Here is a 22,370-nt window from a genome sequence, read left to right on the forward strand (position 1 = left end):
AGCGCGGCGGGGGGGAGAGGGAGAGGGAGGAGGAGGAGGAGGAGGAGGAATGCTGCCGCCCTGACGTCAGGAGCTGCTCCTGGGAATGTTTTGCATTCCTCTTCCTGGCAGTGGTCAGGTGGCTTCCAGCAAGAAGGAAGGAACAGACGCTTCCAAAAAGAAAAAAAAAGGGGGGGGAAGGGGGGAGTTGAGAGTGCGCGGAGGAAAAGAACACTTTATAATAAAAGTATTGTGGGGGAGGCACTTTTATTAAAAGCCAGATTGGGAATTGGAACCAGATGTTCTGCATTCGAAAGCTGCACGAATGTTAAACGCGTTTATTAATGACTGTGATGGCTTGAGGTATTTGGCTGTCTGCCTCGCTTTAATCTCATTGCTCTGTATTTAAAAACAGTTGAGAAAAACATTTTTTTTTTTTTTGTACCCAACTTCAGGCAGCTTCCTTTTTACAAATATTCATTAAAAAAAAGAGACAAGATTTTAATGGGAGAATAGCCATATATATGAAAGCAAGAAACAAGCAGGGAAACGTCAACATTTGTCTTGTTCTGTTAGTTTTGACATATATGTTGTGCTGAAAATTATTGCCCTGAAATTCAGTTTCCTTCTTGATTTGTGGTTGTTGGATAACGCGCGTGATGTAAGCTGGAGAGGTCAGAACATGCAATTATTGCTGTTCACAAAGTACTTCCTATTCCCTTAATTCTCCCTCTTTAAAATCCCTGTCAAAGCCTGTGTTTAAAGCAAAACAAGAGTAGATACTCAGTCCGATGTGAATAAAGTAGGAATTGCATTCAGCACAGGCAGTGTTTGTGAAATAGCTGCTTTATATCCTTAGATGGACCCGAGTGCATGTTGTAGCTCCATTTCAAGAGCAGTGTCTCCACCTTGGCAGTGCTGCACGTTTGGGAGTACTGAGTACCAAGAGCTTCCGTGGGGACTTCTGGCTTGTGTCTCAGTGGGGGTGAGGTACCTGACAACATCATAGCCTGTACAGGCAGAGGCAGATTTGGGGTGTCCCCCAGACAGGCATGGATCCTCCTCCCATCCTTAGGCTCTGTTGTACGCAAATCATAAGATGTTTTGTGTGAAGCTCAAGGACTGTTGGAGGGAGAGACGAAGCTGTGCCACTTGTCCCTTCAGATCACAAGTGTGGCAATGCCCTGAACCTGTGCCTTTATCCCCTTGAAATGGGAAAGAATCACTTTGTCTGTAAGCACCAGGAACCCCCCTTTTTACGTGGTGTGGCATGGCTGTTTTGTATGAATCCAGACTTCCTCGGGCAGGGGACAGATCTTGTCCTGGGCTGGTGGAGCTGAGCTGCCTCTGGAGTCAGTCTGGGAGGGCCCATACCATTAAAATTGCACCAGAGAGACTTGCCCTTGTCCAGCGTGATGCGGTTTTTTTCTTAATTGATCCTCTATTTTCCTGTTCACTGGCACTGCACGAAGTTGTATTGGGGTGTAGTTACCGATCTTATTCCCAGGCAGTGTATTTGGTGGTGTTGCAGGAAGCTGGTGGGACGGGGAACGTTTGGTAGTTTTGGGGAAGTTTCCTTGGGCTGTGTGCCCGGGTCAGGTGAGGCCCATGAGCAGCCATCCATTTCCTGGTACCGAGTGAAGTGAACAGCAGCTTCCTGCTACAGGGTGGATGCTCTGCTGAGGAATTTCCAGAAATGCTGAGAAGTGCTGACTCATAGCTTACGGCCTGTCTGGGCTGAGGGGAGGTTTTCAAATCCTTGGCTGAAGCCAGCAAAAAATGTTGCTGTAATGTACTGTTTTATTTTTAGCAAGGGGGGAGGCTGTGTTGCTTAGGATGAAGTGCTTGTGAGTGGTTTCAAAATGACAGACACTTCTAATTTTTTTTTCTTTTCTATTTTTAGAACTTGGAAAACAGGTTGTTTTGCTAAAATACAGACACTTCTCTGTTTCCCTAGTAAATGGGTTGTTGTAAAGGAGCCTTAAGGAGTTCATGCAGGAAGACTTTTACCACCACTGCAGTTCAAAATGTCCTTCAGGGTAGGAAATACTGAAGTATTTGAGACTGAAACTCAGTTGGCACTTACTTGCATGTATTTTTCACTTCTGCCGAGGTGGGACTGCAGCTCCAATTGTTGGAGCTGAAGTGTAGCCAGATATGTGCTGCTGTTACAAGATCATTGTAAAAGCTTGGTGCTTGTGTTTCATCCTCCCTTGTTTTTAGCAGTCACTTCACAAGTAATTTGCTGTGCGATTTCGGTTTTTTCTTTCTGAACAGAAAATGCCCTATAGTGTTTTCTGCTAACTTCTGCCAGGAACAAGACTGAGGGAGGAGTCCTTTCAAGCTGTACCACCTCTCAAAATACGATTTTAGTGATTAGATTGTAAGGACAAAATTCTTTTCTTCTCCCCCGTCCACACCCCCAACCCCTCCCACAGTCAGTACACTTTTTTAACACATTCTTGACTGTGTGCATTGTTTTTCTGTTGAACAAGCTGTAGTACTTTGGGATGATCTCCAATGTATGCAGTGTCCCAGAGAGTATCATAAATGAAATATGAGTTTGTATAAACTCTTTTGCTTCTAATTTCTAAAATTTGCTGTCAGTGGTTCTTCATTCACATCTCTGTACCTCTGCCTATTGAGCCGTTTGCAGCCCTTTTTTTACACCTTAATAGAGAACTGTGATTCTACAAATGATCTGCAGACTGCTTCTAACCACAGTGCTAATAGTTTTTGAACCTGTAGCATAAACCAGCACATTTTGCAAATACAAAAAAAAAAAGAAACAAAGAAAGAAACCCACACCTCTTATTGCAACCCTGCAGTGTCTGGCTTGAGAATACCTGGTGCACAGCTTCCCTGAGAAAGTACATTTCCCTCTTGTTGGTGGACAGTGTTTAGCTGCTCTCCTTAGTTTTTCCCTGGGACTGAGTGATATTACCTGTCCAGCAGGGTCCACATCTGATAACAACAAAAAGGAAAAGGATAATTCTATGCAGGAAGTACAGGAACATAGGACAATTCCTGTTTCCATGATGTGATCATTTGTTAGCTCATCACTGCAAAAGTCCCTGTCTTAGTCATTTTAATGTAAATACTATGTGTGCACGTGAGCTGCTGGTGATTTTTGTGGACAGAAAGAATTGTAGGCTGCACATCTATCACAAAATTTCACAATCAAATCCACTTTTACTAATGACTCTAACCTTGCCAGCTACCCACCTCTAAGAGAAAGCTGTTTTCCTACCCAAATCTGCCAGTTCCTTCCAAGATTTTACAGCAGCTGCACAATCTCTTTTAGGAGAGTTGTGTCCTGGCACCCGCCACTATACTGGGAAAATAATATAGGTCATACATTATTTCTAGCCACCTGTCAGTAAATTCAGGACAAGAGCCATGAACTAACAGCTTTGTGTGTGCCCCCTTTTAGATTGATGTGTCATCCGACCTGGGTGGACATGCCTCAACTGGACTGCCTGACTCCAGATAACCCCCTCTAAAATCCTCAGCTGCTTGACCCTACTCTAGTTTGGATGAGGCACAGAACGTACCTTTTTGTGAAGATTCTGTCCCCAAACTTATAAAAAAAATTATTATGCATGAATGTTGTCCAGCTTTCCAGGAATCATCTTGGTACGATGTGTATCAGTGTAGTGGGAACATCTCATTTTACGGTCAGCTTTTTGTAACTGAATCTGCCCTAGTCCTTTCTAGTAGTGTTATGCTACACAGTCTGGTTCCTGTCTCTAATACAGGCATGCCCTGCAAAGAGCTTTCTGCTTGTGGCAGTGTAAGCTTGCGCTTTCTCACGTATCTTGGTCTCCTAATGCTCTCTGTTCTTGCATAGCTTTCTGATCTCTCCACTATTTGCTGCTAGTTGCACTACAGTCTTGGTAGCTGCATGAAATCTGAGCAATTCATGTCTTTTTCAGTTGCCACACTATTTTTTTTACTGTATCATTGTCTTAGATAATTTTTACTTTTGATCTTGAGTAATTTCTTCTTACACCCTTCTTGTAACTTCACTTAGGGTCACCATGACAACATATTTCTTTTTCTACATTATAGTGACAGCACAAAAAGAGCAAAAAAGATTAATGGTAAACCTTGAGAAGTCAGCTGCTTTATCATTATTGTCACTTACATGGTAGCATTATCATTAATTGTCTTTTGCTCTGTTTGTCCATTAATCTCTGTTGGTGTTCAGAAGGATTCAGTTCAAGAAATGCACTGCATAGTACTTTACTGTTTGCTGGGTAGGTTGGGTCATACATTGATTTCTATATAATGATGAGATTCCAGTGGTAAAAAATAAAACTTTTTTTAAATTAGTAGTCAGAATTTGAGTATCTTAAGTAGTGCAATAAGTCAATCCAATTGTTTTGGTAAAGGTTAGAGGAACCCTTTGTGAGAAATTTTAAAGCATGCACACAGTAGACTAAATACACACAGTATGTCTGAACACGTGAATGATAAATTCCAAGAATGTAGATTGATACTTCTAAGCAGTTTGAAGCAGTGAATAGAAATAAGTCACATTTTGTTTGAACCATTAAATAATCCAGGGAAACTGGGGGTAGAAAGAGGGAACTGATGGTTAAGGAAAAATGGCTTACCATTATTTTATTTTGGTCTCCAGGTCTCTCGGCCTCATCTCAACTCCTGCTAAGACTCTTCAGTCATCTTTTCCAGTTCTCCTGGTTTTTACATCTTATCTTTGAGTTGAAATATTTTTCCAGTATTTTCTTTTGATTACCGTAATGATTCCATGGTGTAAACTAAATTAGAAGCTGTGTCACAAACTATCATTTAAGACTTAAACTAAATCAAGGTTTGCCTCTTGCAAAACAGCAATGATTTGAATGTGATGTCTGCTATATGTGATGCAGCCCCAATAATCAGTATGTCAAAAAATGAGTACATATGCAGCTGTCAAGAAGACCTGTGCCAACATTGCAGGTTGTAGGCTGAGGGCTTCATTATTAACTCATTTACATATATTCACATCAGGAGCATTGCGGGGTGTGGAGCCTCAGCATACCCCAGAATCTGATCATCCCTGTGCCTGCCACTGCTGTGTACTGTGAATGGCATCGTTTGGTGATTTCCTTCCTGTGCCATTGATTCCCCAGTCTGTTTCAAAACATCTGTGCTGCTGTACAGCTGGGAAAGGTTGTCTGTCTTTCTGCTTTCATGGCCTTCCACAGTAATGTGTCTGTCTGAAATGAAGCTATCAAAGGATGCAGGTAGGATTGTGTGTATAGAAGATGAATTTTCCAAGGAACGGGAACATAGTTTTTGACACAGACATGTCTATACTAGCAAATAATGTGATGTGATAGGAGCAGCTTTGTGGAGTAGAAGCTGGTGTGGGAGATTTGGTCCTGCTGTAGGCATTGTGGGGCTTTACTCCAGACAGGCTGTAAGCTGATCATGTGGCCTGAATGCCTTATAGCAGTTGGAGCACATCTTCAGGTTTAGTTTCATATGAAAAGAATCCGTTGTGTGAGCTCAGAAGGCTGCTTCACAATCCAAACCAAAGCTCAGGGAAGATGAAGAGATTTGCTGCAGAAGCACACCACTGATCTGAACTGCGGGACTGGTGTGGACACACCCATGAATGACCAGACATCAAACCAATCCATCTTTCTCAGTTTGGCTTGCTCTGAGAATTCCTATTGTCATACACATACGCAGATGCACACTAGTAAACAGAAAAACTCCAGACAATAAGCTGCTTTTTAAACACTAAGGAGAAGAAACAAAAAAAAAAAAAGGTGGATGTTCAGCTTTTAAATACCTGGGTGTTGCTCATTCTGGTAATGGTGGCTGTGTAGCGTCTGTCAAAGTTCTAGACCTTGTCTGACTGCATCCTTTCTTTTGTGGAGTCTTTAAGACTGTGCTAAAATACTGACATTGTTCCCTTGTAGCTGGTATGTGTTAATTTGAAAAGAGGTATGTTTTCATTCCCTTGGCTACCCTGGAAAGCTCAGACAGCTTTTGCCATATCATATACCTGATGGTACGGCAAACAGATACTTGGAACGATAAGTAGGGAAACCAGTCTTAAGCGCTGTAACTTTATACAGAGGAACAAGTTCAGAGTTTACCGTGGCATGAACACCTAGAAAAAATTTGTATGTGTGAGCTGTGGAATGTAAGATGGTGGTCCTTTACCCCATTGCCCTAAATCAATAATTCATGGTTCTTTCAGGCTTTATTTTGGTGAAGTGATAGAACAGTTATCCCCTGGATAGACATGCCCACACCACAGCAATTGCAGACTCTTGATCTCCCAGCGTATAGCTCGAGGTTTGTTTCCAGGAGAAATGAGCAGGTTCATGTGGACTTTTACCTTGTTCCCTTACGCAGCCAGGTTAGAGCCAGGAAATACAAGCAGAGCAGAGCAACAGGTCAGTCAGACCCAGTCAGGTGCCTTTTAGCACACTGTTTACAGCTTGTTCTTTTGAATAGAAGCTGCAAATGGCCAACCTGCAAGTAGCAGGTTTTTAACAAACAGTTATTGTATACAAGTGAAAAACTGATTTGTCAATATGTATTTCAATATATAATTGCCTGGAAACATGGTTACAGTAAGATTAGGTATTAAAAACTGATCTGAGAAATCAATTGGAGTAGCATACGGAACAGAGGGTTGCTTTACAAATTTTTCCCTTTCTTGTTTTCCTCTTTCCATAGAGAATATGCATTGCGTTGAGGACAGAGAAGCAGAAAGTCTTGGCAACTTCTAGTGTGCCAGAGACTTTGTTCTGCTCAGTGAGGAGGGGTGCAGTTCTCAAGAAAGATGTCAAATGAAGTAATTAATGTTCCTCCTTCATATGATGGATACCATCTGTATTTAGAAACATGTGAGCTTGTGCTTGAATAGAAGTCACGTAGCATTTTTACTGGTACAGTGTAGAACTTGAGTGTTTTTATTCATGATACTTGAGGCTTCGCTCCCAGACATAGTTTACAAATGCGTGACATTCCTTTTACGTTTCGAAGTTAAAAGTGAGCCAGGGTGAGCAGGAAGGACATTCCGTAGCTCGGTGAATCCTAGCAGTTTTTCATTGTGTCATATTTGTTTATATAGAAGCAACTTCAATCTAGGGCAATAAGAGTAGCAAATGAGTTTTTGCCTCATATAAAAACAAACATTACCAGAATCTCTTGTCTGTAAGTTATTCGTAGGGTCCATTATTGTCAGGATGTACAACTTTCCTCTTTTGACAGCCTTTCCTCAGACTTGCCAAAATATAGTATCTTCAAAACAAACAATGTTTTTAGTTTTTACTTCCTTCTTCGCTTCCGCTGTTTCCCTAACAGTGATGCACTAGTAACCTCATTTGAAATAATCTTTGTGTTTCTATCCGTGGCTCTTACAGCTGGGATGTGGCTCCAATAATTCTGTGATGTAGCAACTTACTTCCTATCTTTGTCATGTAATATATCTTCTCAGATTATTATTCCCCTTTGTTTCAGAATATAAACATCAGCAAGTTTTATCTTGATTAATCCTCTCCCTTCCTTCCATCGCCTCTTTCTCCTCTCCCTGTTTGGAGAAAGAGTAAGAAAGTGCAAGCTTATTCTTTGCCAGCCAAGAACTACTAGTTTCTGTGAGGAAGAATGTCCCCTTAGTCTTAAATGTGCTTGTTTCGTTTTTTGTTTTGTTTTGTTTAATCTGCATGGAATAGTTGCTATTTGAATCAGTACACCTTTTCTGTAACTTCTCTGAACTGGTGAGAAAGAGTTAGTGGCCCAGAACAAATTTTTGGGCGATAACCTCACATTTCTCAACAATATAATGTTGCAAATGGACAATTCAATGTTCTAGCAAATAGTTTTAAAAATTTTGTTCTAGCAAATATTAAAAAAAATTTTTTAAAATATTGTGAGTCTGATTTTGGAGTCAAGAAAAAAGATGCCAGCTAGCCTGGATGCCTGACTGTGACAGCATGGAGCCAGAATGTTTTCTTTAGGCAAACCTATATTTATGATAGTGCATGAAACCTCAACTCTGCCAAAGCTCTCCTGGTTTCACAGTTTGTCCAGGGACACAGGAGGATCATATGCTGTTACCTCATATTCTACCACTGTGTCACAGAAGTCCATGTCATAGAGCTGGCTGTATGCCAATCACGTGGTCATAATCTCATCCCTTTCTCTGCTGACTCTTGACACATGTTCAAACATCTTGTAGTCTAAGGCAGAATCATAATCAAAGGCAACTAGATGAGGAAAAACAGACTATGTTTTCAAAATATTCTTTACATTCCTGATTTCATTTGGCTTATGCCACAGGCTTCCCATAAAATCTCCAGCAAGCTATCTCTTGTGAGTCTTGATGCATATTAAAAAAATGACAATAGTAGTGCTTCTCAGTTTTATTGGAATATTAGTAAATAAAATTAATGGGATGAGCTATGTCAGAAGCTGCTGTAGTTCCCAAGAGCAGCAGCACATTCAGAGAGACTTAAAGATGCTTCTGGCTGCTCTTTCTTGAGTTTTGAATCTTGTGCGTCTTCTGTCTAGAGGCATGTGCAGTCTTGTCTTTAAAATGTGTTTGTTCATATAGAATGTGAGAACATAGAACACATCTAAATTTATTTTCTGCCAACTAGTTGGAGAAATTTGTTTTGCTTTTGAGAGGAAAGAGGAGAACTTCAGATTGTACCAAGTAATTTGTCTGTGTTGTAAGCAGCTAAAGAGAGACTAATTAAGGAAAGGGTAGGTGGAACATAAAGAAAATTGGAATTAAGCATACACAGTCTGTGTCAGTGGGATCCATTTTCAGGCAGAAAATGAATACACTGTGAACTTTGAGACATTTTAGTATATATACTTATATTTCTCTGACTAATGCTATGTTCATTTTCTTCCTTTACTATTTTCTGAGTATGTACAGGTTTTTTTACCAAAATCTTCAGCATAAAAAGCCCCAAATTAAAGACCAATAAGCATGACATGTAATATTCGGAATATTACAGAATGAAATCATCATAACAAATCAAAGCAAATTGCTCTTAAGCAATTTTGGAAGTTTCTCTAACAGGAAAACCTTTCTTGTGGAGGAATAGCTTCAATAACTAGGTGTGAAAGGTGAATGAGGGGATAGCCCACCCTTGGTTGTGAGCTAGATTTCCTGTTAAAGTGGCGGTGGAAAGCTCTCTTCCCGGAGGAGGATGTATGCAGTTCTGCTGAATTTGCCTGAAACTGCTGAATCCAGGCATTGTGCCTGCATTTTGGCTTCTTTCCCATTGTGAAAGTACAGCGCAATCTCCTGCCTGCTACTCCCTGTGAGCTCGATATCCTCATTAAAGATCAGGGAAAAGAAAGGGGAAAACCCAAAGGGGTCAGTGAGTTCATTTACATACCCTGCCAGTGCTGGCACATGGTTCAACACGTGATACAATAGTGAACTTTTGTGGTGAGCTTGCTACAGCCACTGAGAGACATTTCAAACTGCAGAGATAGAAGGCTGCAATTTCTTATTCACAAGCAAGAGTGAAAGTGCTTTATAACTCAATTACATAACGTAAATAGCATGTTTTGCATTTAGTCAGAGAGCTGTGACAATACTTGATGTTTATTGTTTTGTTTCTGTTTCTTGTTATTACTATTAATGCCTGAACTATTTGACAGTTAATACCATTCCCGTCTTAATGACCTGTGTTCCTGGGAGTCTACAGTCTAGCTGATGACTTAATGAGGTGGAAAGGCCAATGAGAAGTACCTAAAATGAGCTACATTGATGTTCATCTTGTGCTCTCATGTCTGCTTGGACACTTTCTCAATTGAAACTGGATTCTTTTATGGTGCTGTTTAGCTCCATTCCTGAGCAAAGAGCCCTGGCTGCTGCCTGGAGGGTGGGGTGTGTGTCCTTGCCATTTTGCCTGTGCCATCTCCAGCACACATCACACCCGTCTGGGAGCAGTTTCCGTTCACCAGCTCTGCATTACTAATTCCCTGGGTTAGCAAACTGAACCAGCTCACAGACAAGCACGGAGAAGGTCCTCCCCTTTTTAGGGCTAACCAGCATGTGGATGTATTGAGCTGCATCATGTAGCCTTCTGCTTTTGTCTAAGAAATTCTTTTTGTGGATGCAGAAAGGGTTTCAAGATAGCATTTGTATCTTGTTTTCTAAATTTATTTACAGCCATTTGCCTGAAAGTTGTCTGTAACAACGTTACAGCTTGGTGCCACGCAGGTGGAGTGTTACCAGCCAAGCCAAGAAAGAAGGCCTCCTTGTTATAAAATATGCTTAGCAGCATACCTGACTCATGAAGACTTGTAGTACACCCTGATTAAGAATAAATTGCTTACTTATGCTGATGTAACTTTGTCTGTATAGTGAAATACAGTGTTGGTCACTGAACTGGTAAAGATGAAGTGCAACTTCATGTAGACAGATAAAAGCTGGTAAGGCATGCGTGAGCACAGGCTTGCATACAGGAATATTGACCCTCATTGAAGCACTCAGACTATGGAAGGTCCGTGGTGGGTTTGAGGGACTTTCCAAGAAAGAGTTTAGTGTTGTTTGGGCTGCGGGAAGATGTAGCTGGGAGGAGAAAATGAGTAGTATGACACACAATGGGAAGAAGTTTCCATATCCAAGTTTGTTGAAGCAAGGTAGACTCTAACTTTTCTGTCCTCCTAATTTTTTATGTCCCAAGAATACCTTCATGGGATATACATCACTAAAGTGACTGTTTCTAGGTAAGAAATCTCCACAGTTTCCCAAACAGAAATTAAATTCGAGCTCTTGCATGGCTGCATGTAACTATTGTACTGTCTGGTCTATTCTGTTCTCAGGTTTTTTGTATGTTTTTGATGGTTCTTCACATGCATGGTTGATTTTCAGTGTTAGTTCTTTTCTAATTTAGAGCATATATGAGAGGGAAAAGAGTGCAAATTCGAAGTAAATTAAGTCTGTTCTCTTCTCTGTTCTCTAACATCTCTTTCCTCTAACATGTCTGTTCTCTAATGTGTTTTTAGTTACTGCGAACACTAATCAATTTTATGTGTGCTTTAAGAAACTGCATCTCCTGAGGCTGTTCAAGGAGCTGTGAGACTCCTCTTTACTTGGACTCAGCTGAAAATACGAGACGTGTTTATTATGATCTCAGTTGTTCCTTAAAGGTCAGAGCACCAGTTTAATTTATGACTCAGCACTCTAGTTACTAGAGTCTAGGTAAAGTGGAGACTGTAAATAATTTTCACCACTGTTCTTAGTTTAGAAATGTGTTCCTGTTCCACACAAGCCCCCCCCCCCGCTTTTCTTGCAAAGTGTTACAATCAGTGAAGAACTTATACATTTCTCTACTTTGTAGCAACTAAGTAAAGAAGAGAGGACTGCAGTCTCAGCTGGTGTTTGTTTGTGGCCCTATACTTTTAAATAAGTGCTTTAGGAGGTTGTATTACAAAAGACGGATTTTGTTTCTGGTTGTTGGAAAGCTGAATCTTTATCTTGTGTTTGGGAAACTGTATCTGAGTTAAAGTAGAAATAAAAGCACATTGCAAAGATCAAGATTTAGTGGGAAAGGTTTAATCACAAAACAGTAAAATACAGTTTTAAAAAGGAGTCTGCACAGGCTGGTCACAGAATCTTGGAATTTTTGTTTGTTTTATGGTTACCGTTAAAGCAAAACACCCTGACATTTCTGGGAATCTTGCATGATCAAGGATTATAACACTGAGACCATGTTTATATTCATTTTTCATGGCAATTTTTTTAAGCGAATACTTATCTGTTAGATGATTAAAGTTCCTGTTGCCTGCTACCAACCAAGCACATGCCTGGCAATTTTTGCTCTTGCTGGATTTTTCACTGTTACTGTGCAAGGCGCTCCTTCCTTACTATCTTTGCTTTAAACAAAGAAGTTCAAAGTTGGTGGCTGGATGACGGTGAAATGAAGAAATAGCTTTAAACCATTGTAGTTGTCGCAATTCCAAGTAAAGATAAACCTTTCTGATTTACAAGGTGTTGCGTTTTAGCTTGGTCTGCGCTCTCAGGAGTTACATCTGAAAAAAATAAAATGTGAAGTATATGCTCAGCTTGGTTTTAAATAGAAAAGCTCAGAAGCGGCACTTGTCAAAACTCATTTTGGCCCAGGCAAATAAGCTGAAGGGGAAAAAAAGAAACCGAAAGCCTTACTAGCTGTAGCAATCCTAATAGGGGCTAATATGTGCCAACCTCAGCAGTGTCAAGGCTGCTGGCTCAGAAACAGATTGGGGTTTGCCCAGTACCAATGCTTCTGGCTGATGGTTTTGGGAAGCCAGGCTCTTTATTTCCAGGACAGAAACCCCTCTTGTGACATAGCACTTTCCTACTCTCTGTTGAAAACTTGAACTCTGTGATAGAGTCATGCTGTGTTGCTTGTGAGGTTTACAGCAACATTGTTTGATTCTTCACCTTGAAGGCAGCTTGAGAAAAATCTGCCCTTGTACCTTTTGTCCCAGGCTTAAAGGCATAATTTCATTTATTAAGTTCTTCTGCTAGGAAGCTGATGGAAGGGTTTGTGCAATAAAATATCAATAGCCCAAGCTGAAACATTTGCCATATGAAGTACTTGAACCATTTCACTGTACTTTTTTTTATTCCTCACACTACTGAGGGAGGAAATTTTTTTTGGAGTTTTTTCAGCACTTACTGAACACTTGGCTTCAAAGGGACATCAAATGCTACTAGATGAGTAAATTAGATTCCACTGATAACTATAAGCTCTCAGACCTTTAACAATTTTTTTTAATAAGACATTTTTTTAAACCAAATATTTTGTAGTTGTTTCACTGCCTGATACTGGAGCTTGACGCGTTATGTTATTATGACTTATTGTGTTATACCTTTGCGTGAAAACTTAGAAGGATACCCATTACTTCCCTGTTTCCACTGGAATTGAGTGGTAGGTTTTCTTTTGCCTGCCCTTGATCACTGGTTTGAGGAGCAGTCTGAAGCTTCCTTTGTTTTCCTTGAAACTCCTGCCTTGGGCTGCCACATCCCTTTGTGCTTTATTTATTGCCAATTTCTTTGATTAGATTAAGGAAGGATTAAGGGATCCAGAACCCTTAACAAAAGGCAACCCATCATTTATAAATGTGTAAACATAATGTAATTACTTCTTAATTCCTTGTGTTAAACAAAAAAGGGGGATTCTTCAGCAGATAAACCCTGAGAGGGTTTTTGAAAATCAAATGAAGGCAATTTGCTGACTCAAAGATGTGTATGCCAAAGATGAGGAGTTATCACCCACAAAGCTCAGGTTTTAGTTGATACGAAGGGCTTCAGGTACTTTGATCTCCCTGTGATCCAGATAATACACCTTGTCAGTCAACACTGGTTTCTCACCATTTCTGAATTCCTATAGTGAAAGGAGGTTTTGTTTCTGCTCTGCTTGGGCAGTTTAGCATTTGCCATTAATTTGTAGTTCAGTGCTCTTTAGGTTAGCAGTGGTAAGGGTTATAGTAAGAAGAGGATTCATCTTGTGTTCAAAAATGTAATGTCTAAAGGCCTAGCACTCATTTTTCTTTTATCTCTACCGTTAGTGGTGATTCTGGGTGAAAAACCATTATAAAAGCTTAATAAAAAAGAAAGAAAAGGTAACTCCTGCCTGTAGGCTTAGTTGGCCTCCTTGCATTTGGAGTTTTTTGGTTTCACAAATTAAAAAACTCTAAAACAGAAGAGTAAATGTGATTCAGATGGACATTGAGAGGACATACTGTGTGCAGTCTGTCCTGAGGCACTTCAAAAGAGTGTCTCAATGAAGAGCAGAAAAACCCTCTTGTGCACGTCCTGTCAGTTTCAATTTTATAATCCTCTACTGTTTGAAACTTAGCATCTTGATCTCCACATTTCTTGTATGTTGTTTTTCCTACCTCATGTGAAAGAGAGGAGGAGAAGCCTTTCTCTGGACAGAACCATCCTCTTACACTTCCATAAAGCATTAGCAGTAGAATGTTTCACCTACTTTATTCTTTCATGTTTTGGCATGTGTTATTTTTCTTCTTTCTTTGGCTTTGTTGCCTGTACTGCATATTATGGTCAGGACTGTTTATTTGTATTATACCTCAGAGGTCTGTAACAGGCTAGTTCTGAGCTCGCTACCTGCAAGAAGCTGTCTGTGCAAACTGCAAACAGCAGGGCTTTGCCTACATGTCTCTGCCAGGCTGATGTCAAAACACTGCTATCAGAAATGACGCCAGTTCACTGGCAAAGGTTTCTGTTGTCTTTTTTTTTTTTTTTTTTTTAAACCAAAGACCCTGAACATGGACTGCTAAGCAGCCATCGAGCTTCTGCCATGATCACTCACATTTTTCCACAGAGTAAATAGCTGCAGCTTCTCTGTTGGCCACATGACAGCTGAAAGGAGTTGCAGATTCTGCTTACTGCTTTGGGTGTAATAATGAGCTTCCTTGTAGTGAGCACTGCTTTAAAGAGCAGAGTGCAAATCCTTGCTGTAGAAGACCTGAAATTAACTCTGGATAAATTGTGAATGACATATGCTGACATGAGATTAGGCAGAACAGTTGGAGGAAAGTATCTAGATTGCAATATTACTGCTTGTGCTATCTTACTTTGCCTCTTGCTGGCTTCGGATGGGGACTGTCCTTCAGTTTTGACAGGAACTACGTTCCATTAGAAAAGTGATGGAAGCGGCTATTGCACACACAGGCAGTTCCTTGCTGTCTATTGCAACTGCAAAGGAACAAGTTGCAATTAGCACAAGCCTCGAATAGCATGTTTCCTTTGGAAGTTGCCCTTTGAATGTATCCTTCGGTGTAGGGAGTTTTAAGGGTATGAGGTAGAGGATGATACGAACCAAGCACTCTGACGCCTCCAGCCACGATCTGGGATAAATCCTTGCCTCAGCTCTTCTGGCCTCTTCCAACTGTTCCACTGGACCCTGCATCCTGCTCCATGGCACACCTTGTTTCTGCCAGCCTAACAGTCACTGGGCTATGCTGAGACCTGGATTTGACCAAGGGGAGTGCTCCAGCTATAAGCTGGTGGGGTTTTGGTTTTGTTTTTCTTTTTTTTGAAGGGAGAGGTTTTTGTTTCTGTTTTTCCAAGTTGAATGAGTCCTTGACCTGGTCTGCAGCACAACCCACAGACTTGTCAGCCTAAACGAGGGGTGGGGGCAAACCATGGGTTGAGGATGTTGTGAACCTAGAGGTTCCTTTTCTGTGTTCCTTTAGACAAATTACTATCTTCTCTATGTTCTATTTTCATTTCATGAGGTAAAGAAAAAAACACTTCAACTAAAGCAGACGTTGTAACATGCCTGTTAATTAGTATTGCTGTGTGAACTTTTTAATTTTTGTGCATTACTATAAAATCTCCAAGGAAAAGGTACTGTTAAAGAACTAGACATTGTTTCCAGGTAGCTTACCACCTGCGTCTTTAGATGTTGATGGAGTAACCATTTTAATTTTATGAAATGCCTTGTTCGGTAGAGGAGACATCCTGCACTCGTAGACGCAGCACTTTGTTTGCTGGGTTTCCAGTTGTTGTGCCACTAGCTCAATCTTGTTCTAAAGCTAAGTGTCCTGAGGAAGGTTTAGTTGGTTCAGCAAATCTGCCTGTTTAGCAAAGAGGTTCAGAGAATTCACTAATGTTCTCCTTTCTGTTTTGAACCTGCACTAAGCATGATTGCCGTCTTAAAATCTGCAGGACTAGCTTAAAGCAATTTCTTATTTCCAGACTTTCTGTGGCATATCAGCAACAGTGAAGCAGTAAGCAACAGGTGAGCAAAAATGAATTGCTTAATAGCATGAGATACAAGGTTTTGCAGTTAAATTAACCATTAGCTTTTCAAAACATTGTTATAAAGTGAAGGGTTGCAATACAAGATTATTGCGCTTTGGAAATGCAGTTCCAGTGGCACTGCTGTGTATTTAATTCCAGTGAGTTAAGTGAGAGTGTTGGAACTGATCAGTGTTTTCAGTAGTAAATGGGAAAGTCTTTCTTTCAGTTTAGCTTTACCTTGATTTCCTTATGCACTTTCTTTGTCTGTTAGAGGCCAATACACCCACATATGCTTACAAACAATCAACAAAGCAGGGAATTAAGGTGTTTCTCTTGAAGGCTGGGAAAGGAGGGATTGCTATTGCCAAAACACACAGACACTGACAGGCTCATGGAACTGTATAAATCCGTAATTCGTGAAATGTGAAACTTTCTGCTTAACACTTGACAACTAATATCTCTAGTGGGTGCTTCAGTAGACTTCTGTTGAAAATAGGCGTTTTAGATTTGTGTGGTTGGTTTCAACAGAGAGGAGAGAGTTGGCAGAGTGTCTGGGCAATTAAGACTCTTGCTGTGTGAATAATACATAGCAGAGGTAATAGTTTGATAAAGGTGGAGTTCAAGTTCTCCTTAAGCTGTATACGGGGCTCTTAAATACTGAAATATGGCTTATGTTATACTCATGATAACTTTCCCTTTGATGTATCTGGCTGAAGAATTAGACTTAACCCTGTCTTTGAGACTCTGATTCCTCGTTATGTTGAGCAGGCTTAAGGGAGAGCACTGCCAAGAGCACAGGCAGGCCTTGGGGAAAAGCACTGTGTTCTGATTTGTGCCTGCAAGTCCTTCTCAAGAGCTACTGCTGTGAAAGCTGCAATTGCAAAGATTTCTGAACAAATATTGTCAATTGCTTTTCTTCTTTGTTTTGTTGTAGTGGCATGAGCCTAAATAATTTCCCCTCAGCTCAAGAATCAGCCACCCTTGTGTTGAACAGTCACAGAAAATCTTGAGCCATCCCCTAGGTGAAACAGGCAATTGACATTTTATTCTGAGTTTCAGTCATACAAATATAGTACGATCCAAAGTTAAGAGAAATTGCAGAATCAGTCATAATGCAAATACTGAACTTCTGATTTTTGTCAGATGAAAATGTAAAGAAACCTCTAGTTCACGGTATTCAGTAGCATTCCCAAAAACAGCCAAGGGAAGACCCTGTAAATAAACGAGGACAAAAATATAATAAATCAAGCTCTCTTCTCTTTGCCATCAGCTGGCACAAGGCTTACCTGTGTTAAAAACTTGGGGTTCTTCTTTACATTGGAGCAGCTGTATTGTGTATAGCTGTACTAGTTTAAAAATCCCTAGGGAGCTGTGACTCTAAACTTAGTTTTTATTGCGTTATATTAATTTTGTTCTGTGAAGTAGTAATTTCATGGCTGATTTACATTTTGTTTATAAAGTAAAAATAAATTGTTTTGATTATATTTCTTAGGCACCAAATAGCTCAAATCTAAATCTTGCCAGCATAACCGATTAACCTTGTAATAGCATCTTTGAGATATTAATGTACGCACTACCTTATCTTGTGCTTTATCTGACCTTTATCTGTTGATTTTAATATCCTTTGTGGTTGCTAGTGACGTGTTTTTGTTGTAGACAGGGAGAGATTTTGGCTCCTGTTTATTTCTCTGCTTTATCCTCATTCACTCTGTTTTGTCCTCTCAAAAAAATAACTGCATTAAGCAGAAAAAAACAAGATAATAAACTGTAGCCCAGTAGCACAATAGGAGCCATGTCTGCTTGAAGTGTTCAGAGAGCATTTTGCAAGCATCATGTACAGTTACCAGTCTAATGTGGATTGACAGTGAAAAAAAAGGAATTGATTGTCCTGAACAAATGTAGGAGAATTTTTACCCCTTTACAGCATAATTTACTCATAATTTGCAGCATAATTTATTTCAGTGACTTACGTAAAGTGTTTATATAGGGCAAAGTTTGGCCGTTGCATGTGCTTGCAGCGTTGGATCATCTTGTAGTGCTTGGGCGCTGGTGATCCATATCGCTAAACCAGTAGAAAACTAATCAGAAAATATGTTTTAAAAAAGTTGGGGAGGGGGGAGGAGTATGACTTTTTGACATACTACTGATTGAATTGGTTCAGCAAGATCAAGCATATCCCAGAGTAACAGAGAGGCAAAGGCAGAAGGGAGGCTGCAGCAAGTCTGTCTGCAGTGTGGATTGCCACTGGCACTGCTGGCTTCGCTGCCTGCTCACTCCGGATGCCTTGCTGGACACCATTGCCCCATGCCAGCAGAGAGTGGAGATGAATGTGTGAAAGTCCTTCATGCACATTAGTGTGAAATCTGAGAGCTGAGTGGGAACTGATGATTTAAGTCAGTTCGTGATGACCTGGCTGCCTTTGCGCTGGAAGGATTGGAACTCTGCCACAAGGGGTGGTAAGGTCCTGGCAGTACCTAGTGCTGAGCAGCTGAGAGGGGCACTGCAGCTGGGTCTGGAGGAGAATGAACTGCACACCATGTGCTCCTAGGAGTGTTACACTTCTTGGCTCTATGGCCATGGCTGTACCCTCACTACATCTGCTGTGCTCTTTGCTTCTTTGGAGTCACTTGCACTTTTTCTGTGTGGGGCTGTGCTGAACACCAGTGTTATTCCCATTTGTACAACTGTTCATCAGTTCATCTCCTAGAGTTTGGACATATTTAGGAAAACATGGAGCACACTTCTCTGATGTGATACTGTGCCAGATTTCAAGTGGGTGTTCTCCTTGATGCATGACATCTGATTTGGTGGGACATGGAAAAAACTGTGTGGTTTCTTCTGTGAGTGATTTAGTTCAGTTTTCATGCGGTTCTACAACAGTGTTTTCGTATTTGAAAAGTGAAAGAAAACAGAAACAGGAATGAAGATTTCTTCCCTTAGCTGTATCTCTCTATCCACAAAAGTAGGTGATGAGAAGACCTCCCTCTTCCCAGCATCAAGGAGACAGATAGGGGAAGATCTCCCTCTTGGGCAAGAGGTACATTTAATTACAGGAGACAGGGAGCAGTTTGTAGTAAGATTTCATTATGATTTTTCATAACCCAGTGAAGCCTCCCATGATGTGATGATGGAGCTTGCGAAGCTGAGAGCAGCTGATGCTGTGAGAACCACAGCAGAGCTCATCTCTCCTGTTTTGGCATGGGGATTGCTGGGTTACAGATTGCCTCTGTGCTGTGCTGGCCCTGCCTGAGCAGCCTGGCAGGCAGCATTCAACTCAAGGCACCTGTGGTACAGCTGTGCAAGTATGGGCCTGTCATCCTTTTGTAGGAATCAGGGAGAAGGAAGTTGGCATTTCTGAAGTGTGTCTCCTCTCCTCTTAAGGACATCAAATGAACCTCATTTTGAAGTTTGTTTTTGCTAGACTTTGCAAAGACAGTCTAGGGGACCAGTTGATAAAGTTAGCTAGGTAAGTCCCAGTCTTGAGTGTCTGGTAAGTGTTCAGGCTTTGAACATCTCCAGCTATTTACTGATGTCTTTGTAATACTAATGTAATAGATTACATTTCCCTGCAGAATCTACCATGCTACCCGTCCACTTGACATAGTGTATCTTAAGCATTTGCTTTTATGAGTATACTATAGCTGAAATGAGCAGCAGACATTCTTAGTCTGTACCTAGTACATCTGCTGTATTTTATTTTAGATACATGAATAAATTACTATTTTTATAAGCAAACATTTTCTCTGTTGGTGCAAATGACTCGGGTGAACAAGGTTTCTGAGATTTGGAAAACTGCTTTGCTTATATTACCTTTTTCTGTTTAGAGGTGGCTCAGATTTAAGGTATTATAGCTATAGTGCAAGAAAAGGCTAACTGTAATCCAAAATCTCAACAGGACAACTGCCATCTTGTCCTGCTGACATGTAGCAGATGTGCTGCAGATCACTTTATCTTACAAATATGAGGTTAGCAAATTCTCCTTAGTAGCCAGCCTGAAGAGTTGGCAAACTATAGAATAAACTTATTAATGTAAGCATTTTTTGTTTGGATGCAATGATTATAATTTGTTCTCTTGAAGAATCACATTCATGTTACATCCTGCTCTTAGCAGAGCTCATGGCAGTTGCAATTTGTCAAAATTTGCCTTCTTTATGAACTTTGGTTTTGCTGACAAATTAAATTCTAAATTAAAACAAAGAATTGAGTTTACAGTCTTTTGCTGCCAGGATCTTTCCCCGAAGATGGTTAGCCTCAGCATAAAGTCAAGAGAGACTCATATCCTCTTTCTTTTATAAGAGGTGTTTTAATGAGCCACCTGAAGGCAAAGAGTAAGCAAAATTACTTCCTTTTTTCCATCAGGATTATCACTTAGGGCATGTGTTTTCAAACAAACATTAGAAGTTTCCTGCTATGTTTACAGTTTGGGAGGAGGGCATTCACTTTAATATCTTTTATATCCAGTTTTTGTGAAAAGCATATAGATATTTCCATGGCATAAAACAAACACATATGTATATGCCAGTAGATATAATTGCTTTAATCAAATACTGTGTGCCCCATAGCAACCTTAGTCTGGCAGTGAGGAGCACTGGAAGTAAAGCTAACTGACTTGCTTTTCAAGATAAGTAGATGAGGTTAAGGGACACAACTAGGGAATTTATTTATTTGCTTAACTTGTTGTAAGTTATACTGGTCTAAGTGGTAATAATTATTTCAGAAAGCTATTTGAAGAATGTGCCAGCTTGTGGAATATTTTCCATCCTGAGCATGAGGTACCATGGCTACACATACCTGTGGTCCTTATCCCACTGGCCTTCATCTGACCTGCATTTTCCATGTATAGGTTTCCTGTGCCTGTATCAGCATAGAGCTGAATTATATTTTTTGACTGGGGAATCGGACAATGCTCATAAGTCTCAATGTCGAAACTCTTTTTATCATCCAAGGGTGACTGTTCTTTCTGGAAGTGCCATCCCTTTCCTGGCTCTGGGGGGAAGTGGGTGAAAATTTCAATGCTCAGGGGCATCTTGAGTGGGGCCATGAGCTCTCAGCCACCGAGTCTGGTTTTGTAGCTGCATTTCTTCAGCTGGCACTCAATCATAACACTGTTAATCTTAATTCTGCCTTTGAGATCCAGCACCACATGGTGATGTTCGGTCGCTGTTGGAATACTGAGAGACAGCAAAACAGCTGGCAAGAATATTTCTGGGAAGAAAGAAAAAAAGCGAGAACAAAACAAAAAATGAAGGCAGTATTGAATACTGGGTCTATGTTTAGATGGATTTTTTATTTTTTTAATCTTCCCACCTGCAGTGTTCTCTGTAAGGCTGACTCTGTTACGGCAGCAAAAAGGTATTATTACCCTTTCAGAAAGTGTAGCTTTCTTGATACAGTCCAAGACTCAGTGCAATGGAAGCACAGTAAAGGCTCACCCACAGAGAAGACGATAGAAGAAGTGAGCACAGAGGCAAAGTGTTTGCTTAAAATTTTATCAGCCATTCATTCTGCTGCTTGAATTACTAATTTTCAATATTCTTTTGCTATGTTTTCTGGTCTAGCATAGTCTTTTTTCCTGTCTATGCCTACTCAAAGTTTTAGCTACTTGTGCTTTTCATGTGGACCTTGTTAATGTTACAATTTTATTAAAATGCAACAGCAATTTGTATGCAGCTGTATTATGTAAACAGAAGTAAGCCAACAAAATTGCATAACTACATATTTTTTAGTGGATAGGTGATTTTACCACATTTTTAAAATTGTTTGGTGGCTGTTAGACCGGGTTTTTGGTGATATAAGAACCTGAAAAAGGTAGCTTGGAAAAGTGTACAAATGACTGCTAAGCTGCCACAGTTGTGTTTATTGTGTGTCCTTAAGCCAGATACCCTCTGGCAGCGCAGGGGAGAAGCTCCCTGGATGACTTTAAGAGGCTTTCTAACCTAATGTGTGCTCTTCTGATCAGACATAGCCAGAAATTCTGGGTGCCCTGGAAACCCTGCTTTCTGAAGTGAGAGGAGGAGCATGTGGGTTACAGAGTGGATGATACACATTTTGGTGCTCTCTATTGGGTAACCACTCTTGGACTTAGTAAGGCCTTGCATTTCTTCAAAAAAAATTTTTTTTAATCTTTAAAGAGGAGACTGAAATAAAAATGTCAGTCCCAGAAAAAGCTTAGAATAAAAAAGGTGAAATCTGCTTGCATCTCAAGCTTTTCACGTGTTCTGTGATGAGTTTATAAAATTAGGGAGTTGTATGCTCATATATGTAGCCATGCAAATTATGTTCATTATTGTCATTACGTGTTCAGTTGTGGTCATGGTCTGTGGCAGCAGGAGGTCTTATACAGACCGCTGTCATGGCAGGATGAGCTTGAGACATAGAAAAATGCGCATGATGCTTTTGACAATCAGCTTTTTTGTTAGTTTATGTCCTTACTGGTGTGGAGGCAAACGGTGGTGGGTGTGATGAACAGATCAGCCCTATCAGGTGAAATTGTAGTTCTGCTTATCTGGGTATCCCATCTCCAGGAGTGCATGTTGGGTGGGAGAGCAGAAGGACTGAACAAACACAGACCTATTCTGCCCTGGATTAACCTGGGAGCCTTCAGCAAACTTTAGTTCAAGGACTTCCAAGGGCAGAGGTTGCA

General features: G+C 40.5%; 1 protein-coding gene across 1 annotated transcript in view; it reads left to right on the forward strand.

Moving 5' to 3' along the window:
• Nucleotides 1-22,370, forward strand: part of SPIDR (scaffolding protein involved in DNA repair) — a 213,139-nt gene that overhangs the window by 109,479 nt on the left and 81,290 nt on the right. The gene's annotated exons all lie outside the window — the stretch shown is intronic.

Source organism: Corvus brachyrhynchos, unplaced genomic scaffold, assembly GCF_000691975.1.
Source record: "Corvus brachyrhynchos isolate BGI_N302 unplaced genomic scaffold, ASM69197v1 scaffold60, whole genome shotgun sequence".
In the NCBI taxonomy this organism is placed as follows: Eukaryota; Metazoa; Chordata; class Aves; order Passeriformes; family Corvidae; genus Corvus; species Corvus brachyrhynchos.